This window comes from Neoarius graeffei, chromosome 22 (genome assembly GCF_027579695.1).
Source record: "Neoarius graeffei isolate fNeoGra1 chromosome 22, fNeoGra1.pri, whole genome shotgun sequence".
NCBI lineage: Eukaryota > Metazoa > Chordata > Actinopteri > Siluriformes > Ariidae > Neoarius > Neoarius graeffei.
Window position 1 is genome coordinate 16,126,502 of NC_083590.1, and position 21,964 is coordinate 16,148,465.

General features: G+C 40.5%; 1 pseudogene; it reads left to right on the forward strand.

Moving 5' to 3' along the window:
- The window catches only part of LOC132870291 (NLR family CARD domain-containing protein 3-like), a 34,570-nt pseudogene extending 15,660 nt beyond the window's left edge, over window positions 1-18,910 (forward strand).
- The last annotated feature ends 3,054 nt before the right edge of the window (window positions 18,911-21,964 follow it).

Below are 21,964 nucleotides of genomic sequence, written 5' to 3' on the forward strand. Positions count from 1 at the left end.
GACTCTTCACTTAAACCTTTAAATTATTGACTTTTGCTGAATCATTTGCACCTCGAGTAAACTTAATGTCAGTAACAGTGGTAATGTTTGACTCATTATTAATAATAGCTTGTGATTGGTGAAGAGAATAGAGACAGTCCAACATGAGAGACATCATCTTCACAACCACTATTACACCAAGATGAAAATCTGTTGAAGTGTGTGTCATTGTGTCTCTGCAGGTTGTGGGGTTGTGGTGTCTCAGATGAAGGCTGTGCTGCTCTGAGTTCAGCTCTGAGATCAAACCCCTCACACCTGAGAGAACTGGATCTGACTAATAATAATCTGGGAGACAGGAGTGAAGCGTCTCTGTGCTGTACTGCAGAATCCTCACTGTAAACTGGAGACACTGGGGTAAGATCGTCTCTCTGAGAATCACATGACCTGCTCCTCAGTAAAGGCCAATTTATGCTGACAACCCAGTCCTCGCAGATAGCGTCGCAGACAGTGTCTGCGTAGCCCCCCCACCTTCGCAGACGCTCTGCGTGCACCTCCCAAAAATTGTGACCACCGCAGAAGCCTCGCAGACAGCGCCGCAGACAAGGGGGCTCTGATTGGTCCACTCTACATCCGCTGTACACGCACTTCCGCTTCCCTACTTTCCCGGTTTGTTTTGTTTTCACGACTGGCATTTTTAAAAAACACGAGCGAAGATGGAGCAGCACGAAGAGCGGTTGATTGAGGAAGTACGTACATCTATATGACTCCAGTTCTAGTCATTATAAAAAAAAAGTTCTAGTCATTATAAGTAACCGGAGGATAAACACTCCACTAACCACACCCACCAACTACTCCTAGCGACTTCGCACCCCCTTGCGTTGTGCTGGTGAATAACATCGCGCACGCCTATTACTCCCCGCTCAACGATAAATTACAACTGTCTGCGAAAAGCTATCTGCGAAAGCCTTGTCGCAAGAGCATGCAGAGGCCTTAAGACACATTCTCTAATAGTGAGACTGATGCAGAGGTTTTAGGTTCATCATCAATGTCCTGAGGAGGAAGATTGTTTCTTTTCACTGCACACTGATGATTTGTCACAGAGTCTTTGGGTCAGATGGACGTATGTGAGAAGCTGCAGCACAAAACGGGACTTGATCCGACTGCAATGTGTCTGAAATCACTGTGAAATTTACTACAACACTGTAACTAATCACACAAACTGCACCTGAGACACAAACTAACTGCCCTCTTCAAAAAATTGAAGCTTTTAAATTCCGTTATTTGAATAAAATGATTCCTTGAAAGAAAGGAAAAGCAAAACTATAAATTGTGTGTCGTCTGCAGAGCTGTTTGTGTTACAATATTGGACTGATCCACATGTCGTCATGCTAATCGAGGTGGATCAGTCATATTAAATATTAAATAAATTATCATAAATCAGGAAAGGGGAAAAAATAATACAAAGAGAAAAGAAATTGATAATAATAATAATAATAATAATAATAATAATAATAATAATAATAATTTAAACAACTTGGAAAGAAATAGAAATTGTTACAGCTGGACAGAAAGAAAAAGTAATTAATTCAGTGAAAAGATAAACATAACTATCAAGGCACCATTTATCAAGGTAGAAAGAGGAAAAAAATCAAAATCTGTTATTCTTTAGAGCTGCACTGATTTGAGAGATATCATGGGCGTCGCCACCATTGACATTGACATGCCCCCTTCACATTTCATAAATCTTCGTTTGGACCCTCCCACATTTAACATAAAATATTAGTTCACCCAGCGCTGTTTCTATTGCTTCATGAAAGAATCCATTCCACTTGATCGATAAGAGAAAACACAGACCACTGAAAATCCACTCCGGGTTTTCCGGGCGTTTCTTACAACAGCTCACCGCACGCGAGTGAATCTCAGCGCGAGCGGAGACATTTTGGTGCAGCTGCCCGAAAGTGGAGGAGGTGACGTCAGCCCCATTGCCACCTCATAATGTCTAGCTTTTGCTAAAACCTTATTCTTTTGTTCTATGCCCTCAAAATTAACCCTCGGCCACGTTAAATTAATGTTCAACTAAACAATGAAATAAGCTTAGCCTAATGGGGTATTCTTGGTTGATGATTAATTGTTTGCAGTATTTGCTCCCTCCCCAGACACAATGGACATAAGGACATTCTTTACAAAGAAGCGGAAAGTCAGTCGAAATTTCCCCACAGGACAGGGTTTTTTTGTCCCAATGGAAATGTTAGTGCAGTTAGCTGGCTAGTCAATGTTAGGAGATGCATCAGCTAGCTTAATGTTAGCTATCATTTAATTCAAACCCAGTAGGCCTACCTTACTGTAATGCCAAGAATGAGGTCAAGTCTGCTCTGATATTTATTGATTCCCTGTTGTGATTTGAAGAACTTGTTTTGTCTGGTCTTTGCCAGTTTTCTGGAAAGTAACATGGGAAATCAGTGTATGGGGAAGGAATAGTAGAAAGGAAAGCAATGGAGAGAGATGGATTTTATTCCAGGTGGATTGTGAAGGAAAGGGGGATAAAAGTTATGAAGTGGTAGAAATTGTGGTGGCACCAATGTAAGAAGGAGTTATATCTATAAATCTATTTGTTATACTAATCTGTAAATGTTACTGTAGCACCACCATTGCATGTAGGTTGACAAAATTGCACCTGTTCATTGTGTGAAGTTATTTTTTTGTGTGTCGCCGTTGCTTCACACAGTGTGATTTTGTGTTATGAAGTTTGCATGATGCCATGTCATGCCTGTTCATTGTGTGAAATTATGAATATTCTTATTTTTAAACATACAGTTGAGTGTCACTATTGCTTGGCACAGTGGCATGTTGTGTTACATCTAAAACTAAATAAAAAAGGAAACACAAAATAAAAAGTAAAATGCACCCATAAAGTCATTGTTGGTGATAAATTGTGTCACATTCATCTCATTATCTTAGGCAGAGCAGTGGGTTTAAAAACAGGCTGATGAATATATGGACGAGTTGAATGGGGACTTATTGTTGAGTCTCTAAAATAGTCATTTAATTAAGTGACTTTTGTAGGTAAAATTAGGTGTTTAACAACCTGTTAAAAATACACCAGAATGCAGGAAATGGCATCTAATTAATTAAAAATTTTCTGGGGGACGACCCCCAGACCCCACGCCAGTGTCCCGTCCCCCCCCCCACATTAAAAATGCTTCTGACGCCCCCGAGTATAATTGTTATATTTAAGATTCGCGATCAGGGCAGTATGCAGTTTTGTTGTTTTGGATGCTCTCTTAATAACCCTGGTAAGTCATTCCACACCCTTACTCCTGCTCTAGAAAATGCATTACGTTGCATTTCTGGTCTAGATTTTTTTTTGTAAAAGTTCTTGGAAGTCGAAGCCCGAGTACTGTATGAATGGATGCTGCTGGTATCAATAAAAATATTTAATATGTTGGTTGGGGCAACCCATTTCGAATGTCATGCGTTTGGCAACATACGGATTCACAGTATAGGAATTTTCCAGACAAAATATCAGCATCAACAAAAAGTGGTTCCGTGTGCTCATTTCTTTTTGCAAAAGACATGAAGCGCAGGGCATGTTTTTGTACGATCAAAATCTAATTTAAGTAACATTTACTGGCAAGACCCCGCACTGTAACAGCATAAGATATGTATGGAAAGATCAGAAACTGATAAATTTGAAGTAGTGTCTTAAAAGGTACAAAGTGCCTGAGTTTCGCAGTCATTTCTACAGTTTTACTTATCTTTACAGTTATGTTCAATATGGTATTTAAATGTAAGATTACTCTCGATTAAGGTTCGAAGATATTTAATATAATCTTTGCACTCGAGGTTGGGAGGTTTGCCTTTTCCATTATCCATCCATCCATTATCTCTAGCTGCTTATCCTGTTCTACAGGGTCACAGGCAAGCTGGAGCCTATCCCAGCTGACTATGGGCGAGAGGTGGAGTACGTCCTGGACAAGTCACCAGATCATTGCAGGGCTGACACAGAGACAAACAACCATTCACACTCGCATTCACACCTACAGTCAATTTAGAGCCACCAGTTAACCTAACCTGCATGTCTTTGGACTGTGGGGGGAAACTGGAACACTTGGAGGAAACCCGGGGACACGGGGAGAACATGCAAACTCCACACAGAAAGGCCCCTGTCGGCCACTGGGCTCAAACCCAGAACCTTCTTGCTGTGAGGCAACAGTGCTAACCACTACACCACCGTGCTGCCCCTTTTTCATCATCATAGATTGATATTTTACAGATCCTGTCATCTCAAACTTTGAAGTTGTGTGTTTCAGCAGTACCCTGGTGAAAAAACTCACAGGATCTTTAAGGATCCATGAGGATTGTCAAAGACCTGCCAAAGATCCTGAAAGATAAGGATCTTAGAAAGATCTTCAAAGATCTTCATTTGCAAAATCATTTGTAAAGATCCTCAGGGATTTGACAAAGATCTTTTAAGGATCCTACAAAGATCCTCATAATGATCCCTGCAAAGATCTTTGCAAGCATCCTGCAAGATCCTCAAGGATTCAACAAGGATCTTTCAAAGATCTCAGAAAACTGAAGATCCTTGATGATCTTGGTAAGAATTTGAAAGATACTTGAAAATCTTTTGAGAATCTTTGTTGATATCCTCAGCAGGATCCTCAAAGATCCTCACAAAGAACTTTGTAGATCCTTGAAGATCCTTGAAAGATTTTCACCAGGGCATGTTTATTGAAATGCGTCAAAAAAAATTGCTTCATGTGCAGTTTAAGTCTTCAAAAGTACTTTTTAAAGATTCATGATTTTCTTGTTTCCTTTTTAATACCAAGGTGTTGTTGGATTGTTGCCACGATGCATTTACAGAAACTAATGACTCTGAAACAACGTACTGAATGCAGTGACTCGCTTGTAGAACCTGTAGAATAAAAAGTGTGTTGAATATGATACAAATCCTGTAGAAATGCTGATAGAAAAACAATTGAATCGACAAAAGGTCCGCATTGTTGTTTTTATTTTTTTAACACCCCCACCCTGCCAACTAATGTTTACATCCCTCACCATGCTTTCTCAGGTTGGACGGGAAATTTGTGTTACAGTGACGGTTTGTTTGCAGTAAACAGAGCAAAAACAATACAAATCTTTCTTCATTTCAAAAATCTCAAACATGGACTTCAGATCTGGCCCTGGGTGCTCTGGTGAGGAACCATCATTTTTATCTGCTGTAGTCATCATTACCATCATCACCACCACCAAGTTCAAACTGAACAGGGGCAGGTTTCCTGATAACGTTGCCCTTTAGGGCTAAAGAGCGAGTTGAGAGACTCTCTGAAGCAACGAACATTGTCTCTGTACATGGTTTTCCTGAACTCACTCGTAAGAAGTGATAAGAGCAACATTACGAAGAGCTGCTTTGCGGTGCACGTCCCCGATATAGGCATTAGTAGTTGCTTAGTCCACTCGATGAGGTCACATGATGTTCATTTTTTATCATATTATATAATGTGGTAATTAATAATTGAAACTATTTTACATTTTTGGGCAATATTTTTATTACAAGTGTTTTTAATTAAATGAATAAACGTTCACACGAAAGAATGAGCAAACAATAAACTAAATAATTAAGTAAATGTGTTCCCCATGCCCGCTCATTTCACTATTACTCAAACATACAGTCAGGATTATTTCAACTATTACCCACAATGCCAAGTTAGCAATGCTCTCCCATGTGTTTGCAGGGGTGGGGTTTGATCTGTCTCTTCCTAAGGATGATGAATTGACCTCTTGTATATACTTCCTGAGGTAGAGACAGATCAAATACTCACTCACTCACTCACACACACACACACAAAAAAAAAAAAAATTAACTCGATGTACTTGCAAATTACAAGAAATATATTTGAACACAGCAGCAGATTCAACACCAGTTTCCCCCGTTGACTGTGAGAGTCCCTCAGAGGCGCAGCGCAGTCTGTGGATTCAGCTGTGAGCGAGACGCTCTTTGTTTTGAACGAGTGGTCCGGGTCTCTCGTAAATTCCGAGCAAACTAAAGGACGACTTGTGCGACAATGTTGTTCAGGATAACCACGTTAGCTTGATGGTGGATCTTAGGAGGTAATTAAAGACACTCTTGGCCAAAAGAGGCTTTCAGGAAACCCACCCCTGTTCAGAAAAATGCAGCAAGCACTTTGAACTTGATCGTAGGAGGAGTTTACTGTGATTGGTTTTCTCCTGTCACGAACACAGCGTATGGCCTCGCATTTTAGAAAAGAAACGAAAATTCATCTGCTGATATGAAAGCGATGTTTCAGAGTAACGAGTAACAGGAACCTTCAGAGAAATGTCCTGGAGGCAAGAGTCAAATATTTGTCCTTCAAATGTAGTGGAGTAAAAGTCATAATTTTCCAAAAAATTAACACTCGAGTAAAGTATAGATACGAAAAACTTCCTTAAATTCAGAACTCCAGTAAATGGACTTCGTTCCTGTCCACCCCTGTTTTGGGATGTTTTGAGTTTCAGGTGATCCAGAGTGTGTTCATACAAATAGATCAGTAGATAAATGAAGGGAAAACAGTTGCATGTAGAATTGAATAATACTGAAGGGCAGCGATTAAACATGTGGAAACCAGTTGATGTCACTGAAGGAGAAAAACGTTTACATGTAGAATGATGTAATTTTGTCCCAAGAAGTATTGAAGCTGTGAGCTGAAGATGGAAGCAACAGCCAACTAACTCGACTTACAAACAACACACTTCCAAAAATCAATGCAAATAATCAAACAACTTTTACTTGTAGTTTATTTTCAATATTTACAAATTACACCTCTATTACAGGCTCCAGTGTCCAATAAACATGGAGATTTTTTTTTCCTGTGTAAAACCTTCACTGTGTTTAGTTTGAAAATATTTTTCTTCACATTAAATTTGTGTTATTACTGAAATGTAATGACGCAGACACTGGGCCGATAGAACCGTGTGGAGTTTGCAGTAATACAGAATTATAATTAAAATCTTTACTGTTATTATGACCTGATAAAAGGTTTTATTCAAGTGGAAAAACAAACTTTCACAGAGAACTCATCAGAAACACCATTCTTATTTACTTTTATTACATCATAATATACATTTATTACATGCTAATTATTCTTTGTTCTTCTAATATCCTGACATCTTTTATAAATTGTAACTTTTTTGACCTTCACAGCTTTTGTTCTTTTCCCTGCTGTAGCTCTGTGATTTACTGATTTCAGGTCAGACAGGGAGAGACAACACACAGAGTGTAAGGGGAAGAACATGTCCAGTCTGTAAATAACTGGCACCAGGAACAAATAAGGAGCACCTGGCAACACACACACACACACTGTTAGCCAAGTAGCTCATCATGAATATCTCCATAAAACTCCTTCAGCACTGGGCTGTGATCATTTCAGTCGCTCACTAATTAGAGAACAAATCAAATGTCTGATCTCTTCAGATAAATATGACTCTGCCTCGAACTCTGCCTGCTTCATCTAAACCTGACTTTTGAAACTCTTTTCCTTTCTCCTCTTATAAATATTTTAGATCAGACTCTTATTTCCTGATTTGGTGATCAGATTTGATGTTGCGTGTTTATCCCATGTGTCAGTGATGACGTGCGCAGCAGAAAACTCAAATCCGAACAGCTCGAACTGTGAATTACTGTTACAGCATTTCAGTGTATTGTCGACTCGGAGTTTGTACTTTTGTCGTTTATGAAAATGAAATGGTGCAGTGAAAGATTTGAGGACCTGTTTGATCATTTGTGTGAGTTTATTATGTATTATTTTATTTCCTTCAGGATCAGTTGTGATACAATTAAAGGGAGAAGCGCTGAAGCTCTGGTCTCAGTGCTCAACTCAGAAACCTCCACTCTGAGAGAACTGCATCTGACTGTGAAGACACTGGATCTGACTGGGAATAAACTAGAAGACTCAGGAGTGAAGCGTCTCTGTGCTCTACTGGAGAATCCTCACTGTAAAGTGGAGACACTGAGGTAAGATCATCTCTCAGAGAGTCACAATAACTCACTAAAGCAGCAGTTAATAGTTGTATACAGTGTTATCAATTTAATTTTCTGTAAAAGTAAAACATACAGAGCAAATATATTAGTCATGATCATTTCTCCTCAGAATCACTTTTACTTTAAAGAAATAATTAAAATGTCTTTACAATTAAATGTGTTCATTAAAAATCCAGTCAAGCAGAGATAAATTCTACAAAACCTGACTCTTCACTTAAACCTTTAAATTATTGACTTTTTGCTGAATCATTTGCACCTCGAGTAAACTTAATGTCAGTAACAGTGGTAATGTTTGACTCATTATTAATAATAGCTTGTGATTGGTGAAGAGAATAGAGACAGTCCAACATGAGAGACATCATCTTCACAACCACTATTACACCAAGATGAAAATCTGTTGATGAAGTGTGTGTCATTGTGTCTCTGCAGGTTGTGTGGTTGTGGTGTCTCAGATGAAGGCTGTGCTGCTCTGAGTTCAGCTCTGAGATCAAACCCCTCACACCTGAGAGACCTGAATCTGACTTATAATAATCTGGGAGACTCAGGAGTGAAGCGTCTCTGTGCTGTACTGGAGAATCCTCACTGTAAACTGGAGAAACTGGGGTAAGATCATCTCTCTGAGAGTCACATGACCTGCTCCTCAGTAAGACACATTCTCTAATAGTGAGACTGAAGCAGAGGTTTTAGGTTCATCATCAATGTCCTGAGGAGGAAGATTGTTTCTTTTCACTGCACACTGATGATTTGTCACAGAGTCTTTGGGTCAGATGGACGTATGTGAGAAGCTGCAGCACAAAACGGGACTTGATCCGATTGCAGTGTGTCTGAAATGTATTACTTTATATTAGAAATTAATGAAAATGAATTATCTCCAGATTAAAAAAAGTTCCCAACTGACCGTCTCAGATTTGCTTCATACTTTGAATAAAGTCACTATTCCCAATAAATAGTGTGTAAAATTCCAGGCTTGTATCTGCATTAGTTTCTGAGATATCGAGGCTTTTAACAGGCAGCATGGCTCGAATTTTACTGTAAAAACAAGTGCAACAGAAAAACATTACAAAGTTTAATCGTTCTTTTTAACTTTTCTTTCGACTTGCATGAAATTTTCAAGGATAGTGTGGAATGATTTTCAATATGATACCCCCCCCCAGTTAAACCCAGGACCCCCCTAAATCCAGCCCTGATGTGGATATAAATAATAATTATTTTTTTTATTGTTGTCCTCCACAGTATATTGTTGATGAAATTAAATAATGAAGATGAGCTCAAAGTGCAGACCTTCAGCTTTATTTGGAGGAAATTTACATCCAGATTGGGTGATGTGAGGATGCAGGCACTTAGTGATGTATGTGCAGGGAACACAGACTGACAAACAAATCCAAAACGCTAGGCGAAATCGAAGTTGAGGGACAGGCAGGGGTCGATCGATCAGCAGACAGAGTAATAAGGGCTCGACTAAAGAGTAACTAGATGATAACGAGGGTCAAGGACATAAGGCAGGCAGAATAACAACGCTTGGTATGCCGGGTAAGACATTGTACAATACTTCGCATGGAGTTAGTGTGGGAGAGGTGTTTATATAGTGTGGGCTGATTAACCAGGAAATGATTGACAGGTGTAATTAATAGACAGGCGATAGAGGGCGCTGTGGTTCTTGGGTGTTGTAGTTCAGATCGGCCATGTTTGTAGTCTGACTGGAAGTGGCGCTGTCTATTGCGTTACTGACAGGCAGAGGTGGACAGTAACCAAGTAAATTGACTTAAGTACACTTTTTGAGTATCTGTACTTGTCCTTGAGTTGTTTTTTTTTGGGGGAAACTTATGACTTGAATTTCACTCCATTTGAAAGACAAATATTGTACTTTATACTCCACTACATTTCTATGAAGCTCCTCTTTACTATGAAGCAGCTTTGAAAGTGGATAGGTTTTTCGTTTCTTTTCTAAAACGTGATTGGTTTTTTTCGCAGGTGACACTGAGACAGCCGATCAGTAATCACTAAGGTCACGTCACGCCCATAGACTATAAAATCAAGTTTAGTGATTTCTCCGCAGCGTTATTTGAACACGATCAGTTGATAGCAGAATGGAAGGAGGCGGTTCTTCTGGGGAAAGGAATAAAGATTCATTTTGTTTTAAATGTTTGCCTAAAACGAACCACATTATGGCCTCCAAAAACTCACCGTCCAACCTGCAGAAGCATATGTAAATGTATGTAAGCATTTTATTCCAAGAGAAAGCTTGTAATGAAGTTGTCTGTACTTTTAGAGCAAGCGATAACGGTACAATAGCTTTGCAGTCTGGTTCGTCAAATGACTTTCCATGGATTTGCCCGCCAAGTTGCCGTAGCCTTGCCATGGCTAACATTAACACACAGCTTGTTAACTTGCACGCTGTTAGTTAGCATGTAAAAACAGAATTATGCAAACATGAATCACATTAACTTATCTGAAGTCCTTTCAGAAATGTTTTAGCATACTCTTGCCAAATTAGAATGTAGAAATCTCTCTTTTCTAGTAACATTAGCTACCCAATATGATTTTAAGTTTGAAAAGTTTGCTAGCATGTCAGGTGGAGCTTCACTGACTAGCTAGCTTAACGTTAAACGACCATGATGCACAGCATGCATTCGTTTTGTGAATTCACATTTCTTTCTTTGATAACGTTAACACTGTAGCTTTTGTGACCTTGCATAATTACTATAGCTACTACCTATTTTTTACCAGTAGCCAAAGAGAGAAACTAGCGAGCATCTTATTGATGATTCTGCTTGGTTGTAATTTGTTTCATTTCGTAATGTTCTACCAGGAGTTTTATTCTACAGGTTCTACAAGTTAGTCAGTAAATCCAGTCGGTTGCTTCAGAGGCATTAGGTTTTGTAAGCGTTGTGGCAATAATACAACAATGCATTGACAGAAAATGTACTTTTAATAGCAAATATTTTAGTACTTTAAGTAAAAATTTGACTGGACAGTTTTCACTTGTATCAGAGTAACATTTGACCGGTGGGATCTGTACTTTGACTGAAGGAATGAAGTTGAGTATTTTGTCCGCCTCTGCTGACAGGTGACTGGTGTTGAAATTACAGCACTGTTTATATGTGCTCCCTCTTTTTTGAGGGATAAAAAGTAATTAGAAAAATGAACATCGTCATAAATTGCACTGACATTTTCAGGCCTAGACATTAAGCATTTACCACTGGTGGCCCATTGGGCCAGTGGAATTGAAAAGTTACTGGCCCAAATGAAAAATGTGGTGGCCCGAATGCGCGCGGTACCCGAACCACGGCTGCCACAGGGGCCCTTCCCTGGAAAATTTTGGCTTTTCAATTCATATTCGTGCATTCTGGTGCATTTTAAGGTGAAATTAATGAAAATAAGATTATTCATATTTTGCTAATATTATTATATCTTTAGTTTGTTCATTGATATTTTGTTTGCATTTCTTGTTCTATCAGTTTCTTAGTTACATTTAAAAATTTCCTTTGTTCTTGTTCTCTGTTCGTTTAACACATGCTGTTGATTACTGTTTTACATTAACAATTGTTTGTATAAGTTTTAGAATAAGCCAAGTTTTGCCTCACCATGCAACTAACTTGTTTATAGAATAAGTTTAGCCTGTAACCCACCGTGTGATGTAGACATATTGAGGTTTTTCACCTGACGTCACAGGGTCACGTGACACCCCGGTGTCCGCCATTTTGAACGTCAAGCTAGCTAATGTCAACAACATCATAGCTGGTATGTTACTGTAGCAATGTTTACGTTCAGTCATTTGGATGTCTGTTAAAACCTTTCAGTCTCAAGTTTTTCCTTTACTCTATTTACTAGTTTACTGTAATTATGATCCGGCAGCTATTTACACCGGATCCAGTGTAAATAGCTGCCGGAGCACGCTCCGGCTTGCTCCCCCTCAAATTAAGCAGCGCGCTCCGGCTTGCTCCTAGAGTGCTCCGGCCGAGGTTCCGGAGCGCGCTCCAGCTTGCTCCCCCTCAAATTAAGCAGCGCGCTCCGGCTTGCTCCCGGAGTGCCCCGGGAGCAAGCTGGAGCGCACTGCTTAATTTGAAGGGGAGCAAGCTGGAGCGCGCTCCGGCAGCTATTTACACTGGATCCGGTGTAAATAGCTGCCGGATCATAATTACAGTAAACTAGTAAATCCAGTAAAGGAAAAACTTGAGACTGAAATGTTTTAACAGTCATCCAAATGACTGAACGTAAACATTGCTACAGTAACATACCAGCTATGATGTTGTTGACATTAGCTAGTGCTAACAGCTAGCTGCTAGTACACTGCTACAACACAGACACCGACCCTAATAATACAGTTCTTGGTCATTGCCTGGTAACAGCAAATTTATAACGGGCCATGTCTCAACAGACTAAGAAGTTATTTCAATGACATTTAATAACATTTTGTTTATCCTGAGGACCGAAAGTAAATGAAAATGTGAACAAACCTTAGCTGTAATAAGGTGGCGACCACCGGCTCCAGGGACGACCCGCTGATGTAGGCATGTTACCCAGCCTGACAAAATATTTGTAGGTATCCAAACTCTTATACGCTTTCAGATCAATACCTGTGTATGGCGATGGGTTTTTAACGACATAGGTATACAGATCATGTTGGCCGAAGTCAGGTAAAGACGAGGGCTTCGTGCACTTCTGTACGTCAGTGAACAATCCTGGTGGAAGCAGGTAAACGTCGTTCTCTAAGCCTGCTAACCTCAATTTTTGCAAATACCTCTCCCTCTGCTCGCCCTGTAAATGCCCTACGTCGCTGGATAGTGAAGGTGTTTTCTGCATCTCGCTCCTTTTTCTTTTATGTTTTTCGTTTGTCGCCTTCCTCGCATTCAAACTGATTCGAGCCGTGACGTCCAAAATGGCAGCCTCACATGACTTGGTCATGTGGGTGAAAAAACTCAATTTCCCTTTTTTGTCATGGTTTCAACTTTGGCTCGTATATTCTCAACATTGTAGATATTGAATTCTCACCCCTGTAGAGATTCTTATAGAAATACAATGAACTTTTTAAATACACCTTTATATAGTAGCCACAAGACACACACAGGCCAGTCCCAAGTGTAACCCCCTTGTTACAGATTGTAGCAACAGGGCACACGTAAATAGTCAATATTAATAGATGGACCAGTAACAGAAGACTATAAGCTTGTGAAAGCCTTTGTGTAGTCGGAAAAACACAAGAAACAATGGTTGGAGTTTTTTTTGTGTGTGTGCACTTGTTATTAATAATCAATAACAATAAAAATAAAAACATACACAATTTGTTGCAAGGCATTCAATGAAAAATAACAACTAAAATAATAAGCCAGCAAAATAAAACCCTCTGTCCCAAAGTTAGCGTTGGGGCCCTTTTTCTTCAGATCCGTGTCAAGTGTATCAGTGTATGTGTATTATGTCCTACCACACAGTCCGTGAGGAGAGGGGAATGAAGGAATCCTTCACCACTCTCAGTTCAATATCAGTGGTTTCAGTGTGGCTCGCCACCCAGCTCACACTGGGAATCTATAGATCATGGACTCTAGAAACAGTCTCCCTGGATCTCTGGAAACCTCACACGAACCCAGCTGGAAACTCCCCGATAGACAGTGGACCTTGGCTGGGACCTCATCAAATGAAGTCACAGAAAAAAAAAACCCTGACCTACAGAGAGGTCAAAGCAGATCCAAATAGCATGTTGATTATCATTAATCAATAATACTGATTTGCATTAACCAGTTTATATCATGCTCTCAAAAGGTTTAGTTGTACAACAAAAATCAAATCTCTCTCTAGTTCAAGAGTTCAAGTATTAATTTATAGTTGTGAAACTATAAATACATTCAAAGTGCTTTTTTATATTCAAGTACTATAGTTACATTAATAACTGTTTCAAGAGCTGATAGTTTGTTACATTAGTAACAAAAAGTATAATTTTTCAAAATTAAATATATATATATATATATATATATATATATATATATATATATATATATATATTGCATAGTACCCTTTAATTTGGTAGAAAACTGCATTAAATTCAGAAACCCCATGGTAGGTAGAGGCATTAAGGCCTTGCACCGGTAACAATGAGAAACTGCACTAAATATTTACCTCTTTAAGTACCACAAGCACACACTTTCATCAAGCAGTCTCACCAATACCTTATTATTATTTTTTTCATATGCAATGAACAACAGCTTGGAAAATTATTCCTTAGTAAATAACCATAAACAACACTGAAATGATTATTTAGATGTGACACCAACAAGCTAAGCTGCTAAGTTCAGGTCAATGGCCCATTAGCATCACAACACAGTCTCAGGCGGCTATAGCACCATTAGCACCTTTTTTCATGGCTGCTACGCCGATTAACATAACTTTCAGATGCTTTACAAATCAACCAAACAAGTGAAAGAGTGTTTTGTTTTTTTCCCCCCACTCACCGAGTGATCAATTTAGGAACGAGCGTTCCAGCAATTACCCTCGCCTGATTGGCAGAAATCGTCCGGTCTCACACTGCTCTATAAAGTTTAACACTGGAAGTCCCACCATTTTTCTGTCTACCTAGAAGACCCACATAGGGGCCATTTGGCCCGACCGCTTTTCCCTAATACACTAATCACTCATTTTGTTATGGTAATGAGGCTGTTAGTGCAATGGCAACAATGGCAGTGCCAGGATTGTGAGTGACTGCTCAAATGTATTTCACTCATAATGCATGGTTTTTCATTCTTTGTAAATATGCTTGGGTTTCTTTTTTTTTTACTATTTTTAGCACACAAAAATAACAATTACTTCTGCAACAACCCTCCACACCAAAACTGGGAAAAAAGTTGCTTTTTCATTCTTTGTAAATATGTTTTGTTTTGTTTTTTTTAAACAATAAATGTCAGTGTGTTGATCCCTCCCTTCCTTCCTGTTGATCCTTTCCACTGCATACAGCTCAGTCCAGTTTAAGTCTTTATGGCTATGTTCACTGAGGTATTTATCCATCTCAGAACTAAAGCTTGCTCTCAAAAGAACCTCCTAAGCCAGGGGTGGCCAACCAGTTGGAGACCAAGAGCCACATTTTTGACTGTGTTACCGCAAAGAGCCACATCATACACATGGGCACACGAACATCACCCATCCCTTCCTCTCTCTCTCTCTCACACACACACACACACACACCTCTGCTCAGCCAGATTAATAGTAAATGTCACACACCAACATATTTACTCCTACAGTACTAAGACCACAGGCTGAGGCCAGTCATTTTTAACAATGAACATTGTGTGCACTTACTATGCATGCTGCTTAGTGGGACTTATGGTCATTACCAAAAAAAAGCCACACCATACACATGACCACACATGAACATCGCCCCTCCCTCACAGACGCACACGCTCACGCACGCACCTCTGCTCAGCCAGATTAATAGTAAATGTCACATGCCAACATGAGAGAAACTTGCTCCTTCAGTCAGTACTAATACCACAGGCCAGTCATTTACAGCAATCAATATTGTGTGCACTTTACTATGCATGTTGCTTTGAAATAGGGTATTAGGCAGAAAAAGAAATTTACCAGTCAAAAATAATATTTTATATAATCCTGATAAGCGCCGCAGGTGCGAAGACGAGCGCCGCAGGCACGAAGTCCCTCTAGGGGGGTCTGGGGGCATGCCCCCCCAGAAAATTTTTGAAATTTAGACTTCATTTCCTGCATTCTAGGACATTTTCAGGGTGAAATGGCGTGTAATTTTTGATCAGAAATATTGCATATTTTTACTTTGTATTTTTTTCAGTTTCACTCCTGAATGTATCAGATGTATGTATGGTGTTTGATTTGGTAACAAAAGTGAAAAGAAAATAAACAACAATGAATTGTATATAATCTTTTGATCTAGTTACAGTATTTAATAAAAAAAAAAAAACAACAGTATTCTATTTTACCATACCCCAATGAACCCCCCTTGTTAATCAATGTATCACACATACCTTTTCTGTCTTTTTGTGGAAAAACGAATCAGTTTTTGTCACATTCAATTTGGGGCGTTTGTTGGGATTCATCTTGATCCAGAAGAGTGAGTCAGCAAAAAAAAATGCGGTTCTCCCGCCAAGAAAGAGGAAACTACAACGCAGGGTGTTTGGCAATTTTCGACCAATCAGAATTCGCGATTTATTCAGTCCGCATGTTACAAGATTCAGTGCGGGCCAAAATGGCGGAAACGATGAAATATTCTGATTTTTCATTTCAAGTTTTCAGTATTTTTCGTATTAAACTGTGTTTCTTACGATTTGTAAATGATGGCGGAACCACACACGGACTGGCCATCGGGAGTAGCGGGAGTTTTCCCAGTGGGCCGGTGGTTCAGTGTGGGCCAGCGGAGAAAAAAAAAAACAGTTGCGCGCTGGCCTTTAATATGATAAGCAATGTTAACAGTTTCTTTAACAAACTGTTAACATTGCTTATCATATTAAAGGCCAGCGCGCAACTGTAATAAGCAATGTTAACAGTTTGTTAAAGAAACTGTTAACATTGCTTATCATATTAAAGGCCAGCGCGCAACTGTTTTTTTTTTTTTTTTTTTCTCCGCCGGCCCACGCTGAACCACCAGCCCACCGGGAAAACTCCCGCTACTCCCGATGGCCAGTCCGTGTGTGGGCGGAACATAACTGGATTTATCGGATGACATGTGGGAGTATTCATGTGCGAAAATTTTCGGCATTATCGTCCGTTTCAGTATCCGTCTGTGTGTATACTTGCCCGTTGAAATCGGCAATTGCCCGTCAAATTTACGGGTGGACGGGTCTCTGCCTAATACCTTACTTTGAAATGAGCTAATGACGACTGATATATAAGGCAGAATGGCTTGCCATTACGTTCAACAAAAAAGTATAAACTCTCCCACTCTGTTAAAAATGTCCTATGTTCGTCTTCATATTTTCGTTTTGCTGTGCATTTTTTCATTGCCATTTTGAGAGGCTACTTGACACAAGATGCACCTTGCCCAAAATCTTAGCGATTATCTCACGCACATGCGCATTTGACATGACCTGAAAATACCGTAATATACCCAAGCAAAGCGAAGATGCATTTGACGAAAATACCATACTGAACTCAAGCAAAGCGCACACGCACATTAAAAAAAAACACAAACACAAACTTCGATATGAACGTAAGAGCCGCATGACACCGGGCAAAGAGCCGCATGCGGCTCGCGAGCCGCGGGTTGGCCACCCAAGTCCTAAGCTGTAAGGTGTGTCCCCTCCCCCACACAAGTTCAAGTGGCTCCGGCCGTGTGCCACTAACAGCCACATTTCCATAACAAAATGAGTGTCCACAATATTTCCATAACAAAATGAGTGTCCACAGGGGGGACTTGGGGCCAGTTGGCCCTCTTGTGGGTTTTCTAGGTAAAAAGGCCAAATGGCCCCTCTCTGGGACTTCTATTAAACATTAACAATATACTGGTCAACCAGTGTTTAACATCATTAAGAATTATTCCAACTCAGTTCAAAACATTATTTTCAGGTCTTACCCCGTGGATGAAAACAGGTTTTATCTGCGTTTGGATCAGACAACGCACGAGGCAGCAACCGTAAACATGGCCGCAAAACAGGAAGTTACGACCAGACGTAACCTACGAGGTTGATCACCTGGGGCGCACAAGATGCACTAATTGGCTATTTGGGAAGCTCATTCTACATAGGCTTCTGCAGCAACTCCTTTTTTTTTCTAGTTCTCCTTTTCTCCATTTTAAACACTTTTCAATAGTTTTTAGTGCATATAATCAATTTCAATGAATTATTTATAAAAGCATCTATTTATTTCAAAATAAAAAGAGTTGCTTTTAGAATTTTAATGACTGATCAATTACTTTCAATGAAATTTTTTTTTTACAAATAAAATGGATTATTTTAAGAGGATAGTCTTAACAAAATTATGACGCTTTACAGCCTGGGCTACACAAGTCTGGATGAAAGGGGAGGGTGGCATATTAACCCTCATCATGCTGGATTTAAATGGGCATTTTTATTGCCCATGAAGAAGTTTTATTTCTTAATTAATAAAATATCATGAGAATCAATGACAAACCATACATTTCCTGAAAGGGTGGACTTTGGGGAATAATCTAGTGAGATTTTTGCAAAGCCTTACCTGCTCGGGGGTGATTTATAACCCTAATTACCTGTTAATTAGCTCATTAACAGGTATGCTCAGGTGAGCCAACAAGGGGTGAAATGTTGTATTTTTTTTTTAATAAGACAAGATATAAACACCAAATTTTCACGATATGTCCTTGGGGGAACTAGTAAATTTTTGCAAATTCAGCTCATTTGCATAAACCGTTGCCATGGCAACAGCAGATAGCCTAGCAACTGGGGGTATAGACCCTTTTCAGTCACGTGACCTTCGTAACAGCGACCGCCATTTTGGACATGTAGTGGACTTCGGCTCGAATCGGTTTGAATGCGAGGAAGGCGACAAACATAAATGAAAAAGGAGCGAGATGCAGAAAACTGTATTTACTAGTTTACTGTAATTATGATCTGGCAGCTATTTACACCGGATCCAGTGTAAATAGCTGCCGGAGCCAGCGCCGACTCCGAGCCGCCGCGCTCCGAGCCCCCGCGAGCCAGCGCCGGGCTCCGAGCCGCCGCGAGCCAGTGCCGCGCTCCGAGCCGCCACGAGCCAGCGCCGCGCTCCGAGCCGCCGCGCTCCGAGCCCCCGCGAGCCAGCGCCGGGCTCCGAGCCGCCGCGAGCCAGTGCCGCGCTCCGAGCCGCCACGAGCCAGCGCCGCGCTCCGAGCCGCCGCGCTCCGAGCCGCCGCGAGCCAGCGCCGGGCTCCGAGCCGCCGCGAGCCAGCGCCGCGCTCCGAGCCGCCGCGAGCCAGCGCTAGCGAGCTAGCTCGGACGTTCTAGTTTACTGTAATTATGATCTGGCAGCTATTTACACTGGATCCGGTGTAAATAGCTGCCAGATCATAATTACAGTAAACTAGAATGGAATGTTAACAGCAATGTAATGCCTTTTCTGGCTAATTTTATTCGTCTTCCCTCCAACAAAGTGGTCACTACACAAGCGCTGGTATGCCGCTATCCATCTTCTCCGTCGGTCAGCATCTACCGGGATCCAATAAAATGATAACCCTTGCCTTGTTTGTTGATGGTTACTGCATCCAGGTACACAACAATATAGTGGCATGATGGAAGTCTTGCTGAAAATAAACACTTTCTTTGCTGCCGTTTCTCAATGCTGGCTGTGGTAAACTACTGGTAGTACATGTCCAAAATGGTTTGTCGTGACGTCACGTGAAAAGGGTCCATACTGGGTTTAGCATGGTCTGGTTGTACCAGAGAGGGTCAGAATAGTTATTTTTGTTGTAATGAACTAATGTAGACCTAGTTTGGCTATTTTGATAGATTTCATCATCTTTGGATATTTGAATAATATAATATATGGGATCAGATCTAATTTACCACATTATTTTATCTGTTCTTCTATTTCAGTCATAGCAACCAACATTTATACTTCATTCTTTAGTCACTAAAAGTTGATACAGGTGCAGCCATATTTCTTGGCAGTGTATCCTGAAATTTTGATATTAATGTACAAAGTCTGAACGATTTTACACCATCTGAAGTTAAAGCGCGTGCGGTGAAATGCTGTTTTACGATTCGGCGAGTTGTAAACCGAGCATTACGTCGCACGCTCTGATTGGCTGCCGAGTTCAAAATGAAGCCGTTGGTTAACACCCGATAGTTAATTTATGCACGATCGTATTTAAACTGTTTACCTGGGCTTTGGCCAGGTTGGGGAGCGTGGAGTTTGAACATATTTCTATTTGAATTTCACCATTCTGATGGTCTCCTTGCCGCAACCATCTTCGTCTGCAAGACGTCTGTGAAGGTTCTCAGTCATCCAGGTCATAGTAAACTGTGGGTGGTAAAAGAGAGCAACTGGACTTGCTTGAAGATTCTTGAAGACGTTTCACCTCTCATCTGAAAGGCTTCTTCAGTTCTGTCTGACTGGTAGGGAGCATCAGGTATTTATCCTCTCATGGATGAAAAGCTCATCTAAGGTGTTGTTGAGTCATCCTGTTGGTGTGGGTCACTGGGGGCTGGATGTGAACGGCCTCGAGAGTCATTAGGGTGATCAATTGATTGCCTGTTCGGGTGATCAGTGGAATGCTGATTCTCTCTGTCCTCCTGTGAGACACTGAAAACAGCTGGGTTTTGGTGTGCATTCAGTTGTCTGGGAAGTGTGCCAAGGACTGCATTGTAGGTGGCTGATAAATGTCTTAGACCCCCACGTCTGTTCAGTGATGGCTGTTCCAGGTTGACAAAAATGGCTTCTTTAACTCCTCGCTCATACCAACGATCCTCTCTGGCTAAAATGCGTACGTTGCAATCCTGAAATGAGTGTCCTTTGTTGTTAAGATGAAGGTAGACAGCAGAGTCCTGGCCTGAGGAACTGGCTCTCCTGTGTTGAGCCATGCACCTGTGAATGGCATCGTCTACAAGATGCAATTTTCCTGCCAAAATTACGCTTCCGAACAGCGCCGAACATCTCCGAAGATGCACGAAGACGACACACTCCTGCCGCGGAGCGGGAAGAAAACAAAGATGGCGGACCTCGTATCGAAAAGGTGCATTTTATGAACAATTTCTTCACAATTCTGGGTAAAGTATGAGTAATAACAGGGCTCGACATTAGCACTTGCCCGATGGCCTGGCGGTGTTTTTTACATCTTTCGGGCCACTAAATTTGGCCAAACAGTGGCCCGGGCGGGCCAGTACGTTTTGGATACACATTAACAAATTTTATTACTCATATTTTACCCAGAATTGTGAAGAAATTGTTCATAAAATGCACTTTTTCGACACGAGGTCAGCCATCTTTGTTTTCGTCCTGCTCCGCCCCGCGGCAGGAGTGTGTCGTCTTCGTGCATCTTCGGAGATGTTCGGCGCTGTTCGGAAGCGTAATTTTGGCAGGAAAATTGCATCTTGTAGACGATGCCATTCACAGGTGCATGGCTCAACACAGGAGAGCCAGTTCCTCAGGCCAGGACTCTGCTGTCTACCTTCATCTTAACAACAAAGGACACTCATTTCAGGATTGCAACGTACGCATTTTAGCCAGAGAGGATCGTTGGTATGAGCGAGGAGTTAAAGAAGCCATTTTTGTCAATGCATTCCCGGACAGCCCACCCACACGTGAAGTTTGTGCCAAAACTGCAAGCAAAAAGTCAGGGAGCGCAAACGAGAAAGCTGGAATCGCAACCAAAATAAATTACGTCAAACAAAACTGAGAAAGACACGGAACAAAAAAGGTTTCTGAAGAGTAATAGACTGATATTTTGCACGATTACACAAATAATTTGTTTACCAGTCTAAAAAACTAGACTTTTTTTTTTGTATTTTGATTTGTAGTTTTTGTTTGATATTTCAAAAGTATTGTATGAACATTTTGGCACAAAATTGATTCCATATCCAACCTGGCCAAAGGCCAGGTAAACAGTTTAAATACGATCGTGCATAAATTAACTATCGGGTGTTAACGAACGGCTTCATTTTGAACTCGGCAGCCAATCAGAGCGCGCGATGTGACGCTCGGTTTACAACTCGCCAAATCGTAAAACAGCATTTCACCACACGCGCTTTAGCTTCAGATGGTGTAAAATTGTTCAGACTTTGTATATTAATATCAAAATTTCAGGATACACTGCCAAGAAATATGGCTATACGTGTATCAACTTTTAGTGATTAAAGAATGAAGTATAAATGTTGGTTGCTATGACTGAAATAGAAGAACAGATAAAATAATGTGGTAAATTAGATCTGATCCCATATATTATATTATTCAAATATCCAAAGATGATGAAATCTATCAAAATAGCCAAACTAGGTCTACATTAGTTCATTACAACAAATAATAACTATTTTGACCCTCTCTGGTACA